Raw genomic sequence first — 14,875 nt, forward strand, 5'->3', positions numbered from 1 at the left:
TTGTTCAAATGCTACCATTTCATTAAAGCCAACCTTCACCTCCTCATCTAACATTGCAAACGACCTTCTCCTACCCATGACATGCCCTCTTTCTGTTCTTTTTTCTATTCTTCATTGTACTTATCATCCTCTAATTTACTAGATTATTCTTAATTTTATTATGCTTTTAAATTTGTAAATGTCTCTATCTGATAGAATGCAAGTTTCATGAGGGCAGGGATCTTTGTCTTAGCCATTGATGTCTCCAACTACCTAGAATAGTGCTTAGGACAAAAAACTCAGGCTGAGGGCAAAGGAGATTTTGGGGGCGGGGAAGGTGTGATTTTTGTGGGAAAAAGACTAGAGAGAAATTATGGAATATGAGAATATTACAAAAGAAAGAGGAAAGAGAGAATTTAAAGAAATATTCCTGGGGTCTATGGCTCCCTTTTGCAGTATCTGTTTGAGAAATACAGCTAAAGGATTTAAGTTGTTTTACTTTTGTATAGTCTAAAGTATTTAAAATATTTATTTTTTGTATATATAAAACATGCACCTTCATAAACTTAAAAGAAGATGTGCAATGAAAAGGATATCTGTTCTCTTTCCTCTCAGTCTCCCAGACATGTAGGTTCCCTCTCTAGAGGCAATCACTGTTGCTAGTTTCTTGTGGGTCCTTCCACCTGTAGGCATACTGTATGCAAATTCCGGCACCTTGCTTTTCCACTTAGCTTGGAGATATCAGTATATAGATAGAGCTGCCTCATTCCTTTTTTAGTCTCTACGGAATATCCATTGTAAGAATCTATTATATTTAACGAGTCACCTATTGATGGATACTTGAGACATTTTTATTCTTGTGCTATTACAAACAATAGTGTGATACATATTTATATGTATATTCTTTACATGTGGTTTATGACATGAGCAGCAAACAGCTTTTCCCAGTTTGCTTTTTTCACTTCATTCATGTATTTAAAAAAATCTTTTTATCTTGAAGACATTTTGGGGGGTTCAATTTCTTGTGTTTAGAAAGCCTTCCCCACTTCAAGATAATAAAAAGAATTATCCCGCTTTTCTTTCAATTTTATTTTCATTTTTTCACCTTTAAAATTTGAGCCATTGGAGTTTTTCTGATTAAAAAGTGTGAGGTAGGGATCCAATTTTATATTGTCAACACCTTGTATTAAAAAAATCCATCCTTCAACCACCATCCCACTGGTTTGTGATGAATTTGGTTATTCTGGCTGGGAATGAACTATGTGAGTCATGGCTCTATACACATGACAATATTTTTAAACAGCTTTTTGAGATTTAATTTACGTACAATAAAACTGACCAACTTAAGGTATACAATTCAATGTACACCATAATCTAATTTTAGAACATTTTTAAAACTACAAAAAGAAACATACACATTAGCAGTCACTCCTCATACAAAATACTTTGAAAGGTTGCATTGAATTATATAAATTTATGCAGAATATGTGCTAAAATTTATTATTTTTTTCCACTAGTGTGCTCCTTTGGAGTTAGAAAATCAAAGCTCTGGAAATATTGTTAATTTGAACAGATCTGTCCTGGATGTTAGTTGTAAATGACTATCCTATTTTTCTGTAAGGATTACAAAGTAACAGATCTTTAATTTTTTTTAATACCTATTTTAAAAATTATAATACTTTGTGGTACTGTAGATTTCAAAGCCTTCATGTTAATGTATATTTTGAATCTGTAAGGCAGGAATGTAGTATATAGTGTTTTGTAAATATTTTAAGTCATAAAACCCTTTGTTTTTGCTAAACTAGCTATGTACAATACTTGGAGAAATACTGAATAAATCAGTGCAAAGATTCAACTTCTAGAAAATGTTTCCACAGTTTGAGAGCTTTCAGTAAATAACATGTTTTTTCTTTATTATAAAATAAAGTTAGCCCATGCATACATGGTCAACTAATACTTGACAAGGGAGCCAAGAATACTCACCAGGCAAAATATAGTCTCTTCAATAAATAAATGGTGTTGGGAAAAACTAGATATTCACATGCAAAAAAAAAAAAAAAAAAAAAAAAAGAAATTGGAACCGTATCTCACACCACTCAAAAATATAACTCAAAATTGGTTAAGGACTTAAATGTAAGGCTTAAAATCATAAAACCTCTGGAAGAACACATAGGGAAAAAGCACTTGACACTGGTCTTGGCAGCAGTTTTTTGAATATGACACCAAAAGCATAAGCAACAAAAGCAAAAATAAACAAGTGGGACTACATCAAACTAAAAAGCTGCACAGCAAAAGAAATGATCAATAAAATGAACAAGTAACCTATGGGGGAGAAAATTTGCCACTCATGTATCTGAGAAGAGGTTAATATCCAAAATACATAAAGAACTCATATAACTTAATACTAAAAACCAAATAATCCAATTAAAAATGGGTAAAGAATCGGAATAGACATTTTTCCAAAGAGGACATATGAATGGACAGCAGGTACATGAAAAGATGCTCAACATCACTTATTATCAGGAAATTCAGAATCAAAACCCCAATAAGCTATCACCTCAAACCTGTTAGAATGGCCATCATAAAAAGACCAGAGATAACAAGTGTTGGTGGGAACATGGAGAAAAGGAATACTGTACACTGTTGGTGAGAATATAAACTGGTACAGCCACTAGGGAAAACAATATGGAGATCCCTCAAGAAATTAAAAATAGAACTACCATATGATCCAGCAATATCACTTTTGGGTAGTATCTATCTGAAGGAAATGAAAATCATTGCCTTGAAGAGATGTCTGTATTCCCATGAAAACTCTAATTCGAAAAGGTACATGCACCCCAATGTTCATAGCAGCATTATTCACAATAGCCAAGATGTGGGAGAAACCTAAATTTCCATCAACAGATGAATGGATATAGAAAATGTGATATATATATATGTCTGTGTGTGTGTGTGTGTGTGTGTGTGTATAAAATACACAATGGAATATTGTTCAGCCACAAAAAAGAAGGAAATTCTGTCATTTGTGACAACATGAATGAACCTTGAAGGCATTATGCTAAGTGAAATAAATCAGACAGAGAAAGACAAATTATCTTGCTTATATGTGAAATCTAAAAAGGTTCACTCATAGAAACAAAGTAGAATTGTGATTACCGGGGGCTGAGGTATGGAGAAAACAAGGAGTTGTTGGCCAAAGGATCTTCCAGCTATGAGATGAATACGTTTTGAGGATCTAATGTATAATGTGGTGTCTATAATTAACAATACTATATCATACACTTGAAAGTTGCTGAGAGAGTTGATCTTAAATGTTCTCACTACACACAAAAAATAATAATTACCTGAGGTGATGGTTGTGTCAACTAATCTTATTGTGTTAATCATTTTGCAATACATATGTGTACCAAATCTTCATGTCATATACCCTAAACTTACACAATGTTATATGTTAATTATATCACAATAAAGCTGGAAAAAAATTTAAAATGTAGTTGATAGACATGTAAAATTGTCCAGCTGCTGTACAAAACAGTATGGTGATTACTCAAAAAAATTAATATAGAATTATCATATAATCCAGCAATTCCATTTCTGGGTGTACCCAAAAGAAGTGAAAGCAGGGGTTCAAACATGTTTGTATACCCATATTCACAGAAGCGTTATTCACAATAGCCAAAAGGTGGAAGCAACTCAAGTGTCCATCAACAGATGAATGGTTAAACAAAATGTGGCACATACACACAATGGAATATTATTCAGCTTTAAAGGAAGAAATTTTTGACACATATTACAACATGGGTGAATCTTGAAGACTTTAATGCCAAGTGAAATAAGCCAGTCACAAAAGGACAAATATTGTATGATTCTACTTATATGATGTGTCTAGAATAATCAAAATTGTAAAGACAGAAAATAGAATGGTGATTGCCAAGGGCTGGAGGGAGGTGGAAATGATGAGTGAGTGTTTAATGAAGACAGAGTTTCAGTTGGGGAAGATGAAAAGGTCTGGAGATGGATGGTGGTGATGGTTGTACAGCGTTGTGAGTGTACCTAATGCTGTAGAACTGTATACTCTGGCAAATTTTATGTTGTGTATATTTTACCACAAAAAAAACTAAGTAAAAAAAAAGATTAATTGGGATATATGGAACCTACTAGTATTCTTATTACTGTGCTTTAAAGACACCATTTACTCAATCCCCACACCATTTTTATGAAGTTGGTGCTATTATCTTCACTTTACAAATAATAAAATGGAGAGTCTGAGGGTTCAAGTCCACACAGCCCTAAAAATGGCCCAGGCAGGATTTGAACTGAGCTCTTTTGTCCCTAAACACTTGGGTTTTCCCCGACATCATGTGAGGGAAACTGTAACATTACTCCATGGCAAACGGCTCAATTACTAATTCAAGTTGAAAATGTGTTTTGCCTGGAAATCATTAGGAGGAAGATAGGTAACCATGGAGGCCAAAACGAGACATATCCTTGGCCTGCAGGGGAAGGGATTTCACAACAGCAGGGTTTGCCCTCCTCTGGTTGCTCTAGGAGTGCACTGTGAACAAGACGGGATCGGACCTGAGCTGCTCACACCCCAGTGCCTTCTGTTTGCTCTTCCTCTCCCTTTGGGGCCCTGGTTTTCCTCCTCAGAACGACTTCTTCTGTTGGCCACGAAATCCCTTCCTTCTCCTGTCTCTACTCCACCCAGCATAGTCACACAACCACATTGTGTTATGGCTAACTATAATTTTTTCTCCACCAAAATGCAAACTCTATCACGAACATTTAGGACAAAGACTGATCTACAGTAGAGGCTTAACAAAGGTTGAATGAAGGAAAATATCCATCAATATTTATTCTTATAAACAGTTCATAATTTATAAAGCTCCGTCTGCTGTATGTAAAAGGCTATGGTGGCACAACAGTAATCTGTTCTAACATCTGTCAAATATTTTGTCACCTACAGAGCAACATTAAGCCTGTATCATCTTCCCAAGGACCCTTTTGTGGTAAGTCGGACAGGGAACCAATGTCCAGAGAAGTCAGGTAACTTGTTTATGGTCACAAAGCTAGTGTCAGACCAGAGATTTGAACCCAGGTCTTCAGTTTCATGGATTCTTCTTCCAGAGCCATCTGTTTAATAAACTCAAAAGCTACCATAATGAAATAGGACATTGCAGCCGCATCTGCCAAAATTCTAAAGAAAGAGTAAATACTATACCTTGCTCTGGGATGGTGGGTTGCTCCAGAATTCTAAATCCACAAGAGACTGGGGATCTTTCATGAGAGCTCAGAGAAAATCTTGCTTTGGTATCAGACAGAAAAACAGATCCAAGTTCTCAGAGGTTTCCAAATAGTTGTGCTAAAAATAATTCTCTGTTAGTCTCAAAGAGCCAGAGGCACTGGAAGTCATTCATTGGGTGAGGCTCAATCAGGACCAGTTAAAAAGCTCGATTTTGTTTGAGTTAAACCTGAAAGTGCCTGCTTTTCTTGACCGTTAACTGTAGAGGTGCCTCCATCTCTGTGTGTTGTAGCCTCGTTTTCAGATTTGTCTACTTAATTTTTTCCCCTCTTCATTTGTTTTCCACTGAGTGGATGTTTCATGAAAAAAAAATTACTCACTGACTGGAAATTAGTTGTTAACTTAGAGAAAAAAGTTATGTCCTTTTTGAGCATTTTCAACATAGAATCTTCAGATTCTGGAAGTGGGATTGGGTCTCGTGAGATAACAAGGAAAGATGTCCCTATTCTGGGTAGATATGGCAGGAAAATGGTCCCGCATCCTATGTGCTACAAAATGAAAGAGGGTGATGAATACTGTATTGCTGATTTCTTTGTTCTCTGAATGGATAAATGATTGAATATTTTCAGAAGACTAATAGGTCTTTGTTCGTATAGAGAATGGATCACAACTCAAAAGGCAGAATGTTTCTCCAGACCCTATGACGAATCATCTTCAGTGCTATCAATTTTTTTGTCCTTTTGATACGAACTTCATGTATATCCTGACAACAGCAGTATGTAATTCATGATGGCGTTTATGGAAACTGAGTGAATGAAAAATTTTGTTTTTATCTTGCTTTCCCCACCATTCTTCTCAAGCTATTAAGAATGCAAATGGAAAGAAATACTTCCAGTTGGGGAAATGGGCACAAATCACAAATTTGACCAAGAAGGTTCGTGGGCTTTATTTTGCCTTAGCTATCCACCCTCCCATCTGGAGGCATAGTCTTTTGAATTTATTGGCTGTTCAAAATCTGAGTGTCAACATACAGTCATAAAAATAATGCCTTGAGCACAGAAGTGAGGCACAGCTTTTGCTAAAGTAGAGTAGGATCTTAATCAGAGAGAGTTTCGTCATCCTCAAAAGAAAATAGTTGTCCTTATATTACTCAGCTATAAAAAGGAATGAAATTGAGTTATTTGTAAAGAGGTGGATGGAGCTAGAGTCTGTCATAGAGAGTGAAGTAAGTCAGAAAGAGAAAAACAAATACTGTATGTTAACACACATATACGGAATCTAAAAAAACAGTACAAATGAACCTAGTGGAAGGGCAGGAATAAAGACACAGAGATAGAGAACAGACTTGAGGACACGGGGTGGGGGAAGGGGAAGTTAGGACAAAATGAGAGTAGCACTGACGTATATACACTACCGAATGTAAAATGGATGGCTAGCGGGAAGCTGCTGCGTAGCACAGGGAGATCAGCTCGATGCTTTGTGACCACCTAGAGGTGGGATAGGGAGGGTGGGAGGGAGGCTCAAGAGGGAGGGGATATGGGGATATATGTATACATATAGTTGATTCACTTCGTTGTACAGCAGAAACTAACACAACATTGTAAAGCAATTATACTCCAATAAAGATATAAAAAAAATAAAATGGTTGTCCTTGATTATTTCTAAGTTTTCTCACCGTTCTTAATATTCTCTCATCTTGTGCCTCATGAGGTGGAGCTTAAAAAATAATGTCAGCCACTCTATACCTTACATACAAGTAGAGATACAAGTCACCTGGAAGGGGATACTTATTATTGAGAGAGGTTACTCAGGTGACTCTCCGCATAAAGGGAAGCACTTGGTAGTGGTTTGATGAAGGTTTTCCTCTCAGGGACCCTTGGCTGGAGAGAGGTTGAGATTATTTGCTTAAAGCATCCAGGGCCTTCTGGAAAGGAAGGAACCAAGGACACAACCCCTTCTTTCCATGATGTCAATGTAAAGAAATTAGTCATGGATGACAGGGTTGGTTTGGTCCAAAGCCTGCTGTGAAGAAAGAATACTGTGGACCACAGAATGGAATTGAGCTGGAGGTACTTGGGAGTCTGGGCCAAAAGCATTAACGGATTTGGGGGTGGCTGGTTTTGGTGGAGTCTGTGGATGAAGCTGAAAGTTCATCTGTCTTCAGTGATTCTGTCATCGCAGCTCTCCTTTGGGGAACAGTGGTTGAATACACAGTGGTGAATTAAGAGGGTCATTATATTAAAGCTTAGTAAGGCAGTAGTACCGGGGTTAGTGAGAGCATCTCCTACAAATTGACAAGCATCTACTAGAAGAATCTAGTAGATTCAATTAGAGTGTGGCAATTTGGTGGCAGCTAAAGCAACAGGACTAGTGGACAAAACTTTTGTTTTTCACTTTCTGCCTGGGATAGAAGTAGACATGACCCCATTTGAACCAAGAATGCCCCTAGAATTCTTAGATCATTCATGGAGGGGAGGATTTAGATCTTGACTAGTCTACCTGATAATAAAAGAAAATGGGATCCTGAGAACTAATTGGAAGAAAGAAAAAAGGCATGACTATATTTGAACTTGAACTGGCTCATAGGTCATAGAGGCTGAATTCTTTCATTAGTTCACTCCTAGCCTAACACCACAGAACAACCCATTGTCTTGTGTAAGAAGGCCCTGTGTATCTGACTTGAAGGTAATCTCCCCACACTCCCCTCTGAGGTCTTCTAAAAGGCTGGACTAGAATAGCAGTCCTTATAATCTTAATTTCTGGGATGTCAGCCTGTGGATATGTTCATTTATTTGTATATAAGGGATGACTTTATTTTTACTGAAGTATACTTGATTTACAATGTTGTGTTCGTTTCTAGTGTACAGCAAATTGATTCAATTATATATATACATCTATTCTTTCTTCAGATTTTTTTCCATTATAGTTTATTACAAGATATTGAATATAGTTCCCTGTGTTATATAGTAGGACCTTATTGTTTATCTATTTTATGTATAGTAGTGTATATCTGCTAATCCCAAACTTCTAATTTATCCCTCCCCTCCCTTTCCCTTTTGGTAACCATAAGTTTATTTTTTATATCTGTGAGTCTGTTTGTTTTGTAAATAACTTCATTTGTATCTATTTTAGATTCCACATATAAGTGATATTGTATAATGTTTATCTTTCTCTGACTTCACTTAATATGATAATCTGTAGGGCCATCCATGTTGCTATAAATGGCATTATTTCATTCTTTTTATGGCTGAGTACTATTCCATTGTGTATATATACCACATCTTCTTTATCTATTCATAGGTCAATGGACACTTAGGTTGTTTCCATTTCTTGGCTATTGTAAATAATGCTGTTATGAATATTAGGGTGCATGTAAGTGATGACTTCTTAAAGGGCTTTTCTCATTCATTCTTCTTTGGATTGGTACAATCTCCATCAAAGAGCTTAGAAATGGGTAAATTTTTTGACCTCCAAAAGAGGTAGATGTGTTCTTATTTTTCTGTCTTAACTTGACCAAGTGTTGACACAATTTTTGGGTGTTCATATATGCTTTTTCTGTGTCATTCATAACTTCCTTAAATTCCCTTTAGTGTTTGATGGCAAGGTTTCTTATATTATTAAAATAACACCGTATTTTTTCTGTTCTGCAATATTTGCTTTTTTCTTCATTATTTTTCATCTTAGCTAACTTATTATAATCTATATCTTCCTAGATTTACTCTTCTTCACAGAGAGAATAAAACCTTTGAAATTGTGTCCTAGAGCATCAGACCTCAGATGTTACTAAAGTGTGTTATTGCCTATTTCACTCAGTCATTTTCACACTTATTTTAGAGACAGTAGCAAAAAAAAAAAAAAAGGGGGGGTAGAAAAATATGCTGAAGGAAGTATTGGCTTAAAGTAAAAAAGTCGGGTTCCATTTACACCTGCCACTCATGCCGAGGCCAAGGTCTTATTCTGTCTTTTCTAGGCAGACATTTTTTTCTCCTCTCAGCTTGTGCTTATTTTCCTGTAGCCTTAACTCACTTTTCAACTGAATTCAGTTCAATCTTGATCAATCCAATCAACATTCACGGAGCATCTCACAGTGTGCTGGGGAACCAGCTCTCAAGAAACAGGTACAGAATGATAGCTTTGTCAGTTTCCTTGGTGTAAATACTTCCATCACCGCTAATTTCAAGCTACCAACCTGATATTCACTAAATGCAAAGTTGTGTGGAGTTGCCCCTTCCTAGCTGTCTAAGATAAATCAGCACAGCACTGGGAATATATATAAGCCAATCCTCGGTACTAGAATTATTTTAAAAAGAAGGTTCTAGCTTATCTACTTAGACATTACATCATTTTCTCCTTTAATCCTCACCATAACCTCTTGAGGTGAGTAATTTTATCATCCTCACTTTGTAGATGAGGAATTTGGGCAGGCTGATCCACAGTTGGCCCACCTAACCACTGTAGCATGTATCCCCATAGGGTGTTTCTAACTTTACAAGACCAGGTTCCTGCATCCACACAGCTTGCAGGTGGGTGGATTGCACTCCTGACTCCTCCTCTTCCTCCCCATAGCACTGGGTTCAGGCAGGAATCTAACCTTGTCTTTCTAGCCTCAGTGCCTTGCTTATATCATCTCCTCTTGCTTACAAGTCCCTGTTGGCCATGTCCTTCATATGCGTTTTTTCATATGCTCATTTTTGTCCTCCTTATGCATTGCTTTCTCCAGAAAGTCTCCCGAATACTCTCAGCAGGTACAGGCTTCCCTTCCCTCGAACCCTCCTAGCACATTATTTGGATCTCTCTTATGCACCTTAACTCATGGATTCTTAACTAGATCTACTGTATCAGCACACCAGTGTATTAGTTCTGGGTACTGATATTTTTCAAAAGCTCTATGGGTAATTCTGATAGGCAGTCAGAAACTGGGAATCTTTACCTTATCTACTTTTGCTCAAATGATGCCTCCTCTGTTAGTCCTTCCAAGCCAGGGAGTGTCAGTGATATAAATCTGATCTGGTCTTCTCACTCTTATTCTATTCTTTTATTAATCACCTCATTACATACTTATTGAGCTCCTACTATATGCCAGATACTGAGTGCTTGATCTTGGTATTCAATGGGGAGCAAACATGGAGCCCTTACCCTTAGAGAGAAAAAGTCTAGTAGGGAAGACAGACATTCATCAAATACACATAAGACTATGTTTAACAGATGTTAATTGGGACTTTCCATCATCCTGGAGTTTCAGTTGAGCACTCAAGGCAGAGAATAATGGGCAATCAGTTCCCATACATCCATTTAAGACTTGCCAAAAACCAGCTGGTTATAGCTATAGTCCATTTTTACCCACATAAGAGAAAACTAGAAATTCAAAAAGGATGAATAGTTGAAGGGAGCCATCAAGGTAGAGTCATTAGCTGATAAGGGAGTGCCAAGGACCTCTCCTCTCCCTTCCTATGAGGGAGGAGATGGAGGAATAATATCCCCTCCCCAACTCCCAGACTAGTGGCAAGGACCCCAAGAGATTACTGATAGTATTAGAGGTGCCTGCAAGAAAGAAACCATCTTTTTCTCCAGTTGGATATTAACTGAACTGTGAAACTGAAAGCCTCGCAGTTCTCCTGGGATCACAGAAATGTGGGGGAGCTTGACCTACCCCTAAAGTTTGATGTCTTATGTGATCATAGAAATTAGAGAATTCTGAAGGCAGAAGGCTGCCTGGATAAGAGAGAGCAGTATAGAAGCAGCTATTGGAGAGGAAGGATGTATGAATTTCCCAAGAGGCAGATGACACTGAGGATGGCATCTGGAATTGGGCCATTTAGGTGGGACCTCTTGGGCCAGGAGGGAGTCCTTCTAGGATGAGGAAGCCAGTAAGAAGCCATCTAGCATACCACTGACTACAGAAGCTGAGGATGGTATTGGGGCAAAGCAGGGTATCACCCAAGGACTTTATCACCCATATTAGGAAACTGTAAAGCATGGAGGTCCCTCAGAAAGCCTCTAATGGCCACGGGAAATGTTTAACCAGAGAGAGCTAGCAGGTGCTCCTGCTTGGAGCACCAAGCAGGTATTGGCAGCCAGAAAAGAACCATACCAGTACCTATTAAGTAAACATACTTTGGTCACATTTTTCTAATTCTCCTCTCTTCTGATCTGACTCTGGACATGCCCAAAGTAGAAGGAGAGGTAGGAGATGGGGGAAGAGTGAAAAGCATAACATATTCTGAGCTGAAGACTTGGAAAGAACAAGCTTTCTATTGGATGTGATATTGAGGTGTTGATTTAGATTAGTCTTTTTTTCGGCCATGGCTCACGGGCTTAGTTGCTCCGCGGCATGTGGGATCTTCCCGGACCAGGGCACGAACCCGTGTCTCCTGCATCGGCAGGCGGATTCTCAACCACTGCGCCACCAGGGAAGCCCTAGATTTGTCTTTTTAATGTCTGAAAATGAGTCACAATTGACCAACGATATTGTTCATATCATTCAAAGTGACCAGAAAGCTAAGGAATTTGCCTGAGTTGTCATGAAAGGGCAGGGGAAAAGTTCCAATAGGATTTGACTAGAAAAAGTGATTGGAGAAAAATGAAGTTGTTTCTTATTTATATCATATTTAAGACATATATCATCATTTGATAAATTCAGGAAACTCTGGAAAGTGTTTTCTGAAGGGAAAGTAAAAGGTGTTATGGGAGTGTTTAAGCAGGGCAACCTAGTTGAGACCTAGGGCTTGTCTAAAGAAATGACATATGACCTGAAATGTAAAAGGGGAACAGACATTAACCAGGAAGGGAAATTAGAAAACACTTCCAGACTGAGGGAATGCCATGTGCAAAGGCCCTGAGGTGGAATAGGATGATTTTGAAAGAAGGTCACTGAAAAGAGCAAAGGAGAGCATATGCCCGGAGGATATGCCTGGAACTAGCAGGGCTCTGCTGGGTTTGGAAGGTTCTGGTCTTTATCCTGAAAGGCTGTGAGCAGGGTTTAATGGGGCAGGCTGCCAACTCTCCCTCAACCCCAGTCTGTTACAATAATGAAGTTGATACAACTAGAGGTGATGCTTGCTGCCATTTTCCTGCCTCTCGATGAGGTGACTTCAATAAGCTATACAGACTTCATTTGGCTTATGAACTGAATCTGCTTTCATTGTTGAGAAAGATGTAAGTTCTTGTGAGAAAAGTGGTTTGCATATTTTAAAAAAGGCAATTCATACACTCATTGAATGAACAAATGTCATGACCTCTACCTTGTGCCAGGTGCCACCGCAGGCCCTGGAGATGAGGAGTTGAAAGAGGAAGACAGGATTCTAATGCCTCCGAACTCACTCCAGTGAGAATTTCAAGTCATTAGGGAAGGAAGGGGCCTCCGAGGGCATCTGCCTGATTTTCCCATTTTATAGAGAAGAAAATACCTTCAGTGAAAAGTGATTCTTCCAAAGGCCCCATTTATGGATAAGACCAGAGTTAGAACTCAGGTTCCCTGTAAGAGTCTCTCCTCTGTACAGCATAACTGGTTACCAGGACCTGATTCCTTACTTCACACAGATAAGACACTGCAGTATTTTTCATACACATAAATACCTATTACTGTGGATAATTGAGAGTTAACATGGTAGCATTATCCCAGATCATAATACTTGATTATCATCTTTCTACCCCAAATATCACTTCTTATATTTTAAATCATAAGAACATTCTTAAAAATTACAGAAAATTTTGAGCATACACAAAAGTAGAGACAAAATGGAAAATGAGCTGCTATGTACCCACCCCTCAGCTCAATAGTTACTGAGAGGAATATAATTTCATTGATACCCCTACTCAACTAGTCCCTTACCCCTGCATTTAGTGTGTTTAGAAGCAAATTCCACACATCATATAATCTATTTCATAACTATTTCAGGAAAACCTAGTGATTTTTATCATCTTAGATAATAAATAACAGAGTGATTGACACCGTGCAGCTTCATCAGCCCTTGAGACTTTTAACCAAAAATGGGCTTACTTTAGAGTAGTTTAAAATGTCTTAAGAGCACTTTACTCACAAACTACTACACTGTGCACTAAAAGTTGCAAAATGTAATTTTATGTAGTCTCAAGCTTTCTCAGTGAAATTTTCAGAGTCCACAGAGGAGCTCTCTGATGACTTGTTACAGAAATTCCAAGAAATTTTGAGCTCAGTAAAGGCCTGTCTGTGGGTCCGTGGGTTCCAGGAAAGACTATGGTGCAGAGCTGGCCTTTAGGCCTGCCACATGTCATGGATGGGTGATACTGCTGCCACGTGCAATTTTTGGCCTTTACTAACATAACCTGTCATACCTTCCTAAGATTGTTTAGGAAACATGAGAGAACTATCATCATCTTTATTTTTTAATTTATGTATTTATTGGGGTATATTTGTTTTACAATGTTGTATTAGTTTCTACTGTACAGGGAAGTGTTCCCTGTACAGGAGTTCCCTGTGCTATACAGCAGGTTCCTACTGTACAGGAGTTCCCTGTGCTATACAGCAGGTTCTCATTAGGTATCTATCTTATACATATTAGTTAGTGTATATATGACAATCCCAATCTCCCAATTCATCCCACCCCTCCGTTTCCCCCTTGGTGTCCATACGTTTTTAAAATGTAGAGAGTCCTGGAATCTTGGGATGCAAAGGCTAACAGAGTGATCTGCATTGTCTTGGGCACTTAAGAATCAACAGGCACAGAATGAAGCCTGTCAGCCCTGGGGAAGGATCTCAGTGCAGTTTGGCATGGCCACTTCCATCCCCACCACGGTGCAGACGGAAAACCTAGGTCAGGGGAAAACCTAACCTGGAAGGCAAACCACAGGAACCAAAACTTTGCGTGTTTGCTTTACCACTTCTATGCTTCTTGTAGCAGTGACTTCAATTTGCACATTTCCCTGAGAAATATTTGGCATATGAGAGATTCCATATCTTTGTTTTTTAAAAATTTTTATTTTCTGGTGTTGTGTGTGTTCTTCTTAAAATTGACATATAACTGACACATAACATTTTTTTTAGCTCCAGATGTACAAAATAATGATAATAATATAGGCATATATTGCAAAATGATCGCCACAGTAAGTCTAGTTGACAACTAGCACCATCCGTAGTTATAAATTTTTTTCTTTTGTTGAGAACTTTCAAGATCTACTCTCTTAGCAACTTTCAAATATACAATACAGTATTATTAACTATAGTTGCCATGCTGTATATTACATCCCAGTTTTATTTATCTTATAGCTGAAAGTTTGTGCCTTTTGACCCCCTTCACACATTTCACCTACCTCCATCTCTGCCTCTGGCAACCATCAATCTGATCTCTGTACCTCTGAGTTCATTTTTTTTTTTAAAGATTCTATGTAGAAGTGCGATCATACGGTATTTGTTTTTCTCTGTCTGACCTATTTCATTTAGTATAATGCCTTCAAGGTCCATACATGTTGTTGCAAATGGTAGGATTTTCTTCATTTTTATATGGCTAAATAGTATTCCATTGTGTGTGTGTGTGTGTATGTGTGTGTGTATAATATATATATATATATATATATATATATATATATATATATATAACACATTTTCTTTATCCATTAATCCATTGATGGACACTTAAAGTTGTTTCTGAGATGTCATATCATTGAATAATAGAAAAT

General features: G+C 37.8%; 1 protein-coding gene across 4 annotated transcripts in view; it reads right to left on the bottom strand.

Annotated features, from left to right (window-relative positions):
* Window positions 1-14,875, bottom strand: part of C1QTNF7 (C1q and TNF related 7) — a 137,464-nt gene that overhangs the window by 11,481 nt on the left and 111,108 nt on the right. The window contains exon 1 of one of the 4 annotated variants that reach the window (XM_059067247.2): window positions 5,201-5,620. The exons of the other annotated variants lie outside the window; for them this stretch is intronic. The gene's annotated coding sequence lies outside the window, so the exon portion shown is untranslated. Of the gene's footprint in view, window positions 1-5,200; window positions 5,621-14,875 lie in introns of those variants that run through there. 4 annotated transcript variants of the gene reach the window in all.

The sequence above is a fragment of the Kogia breviceps genome, chromosome 6 (genome assembly GCF_026419965.1).
Source record: "Kogia breviceps isolate mKogBre1 chromosome 6, mKogBre1 haplotype 1, whole genome shotgun sequence".
Taxonomy (NCBI): domain Eukaryota; kingdom Metazoa; phylum Chordata; class Mammalia; order Artiodactyla; family Physeteridae; genus Kogia; species Kogia breviceps.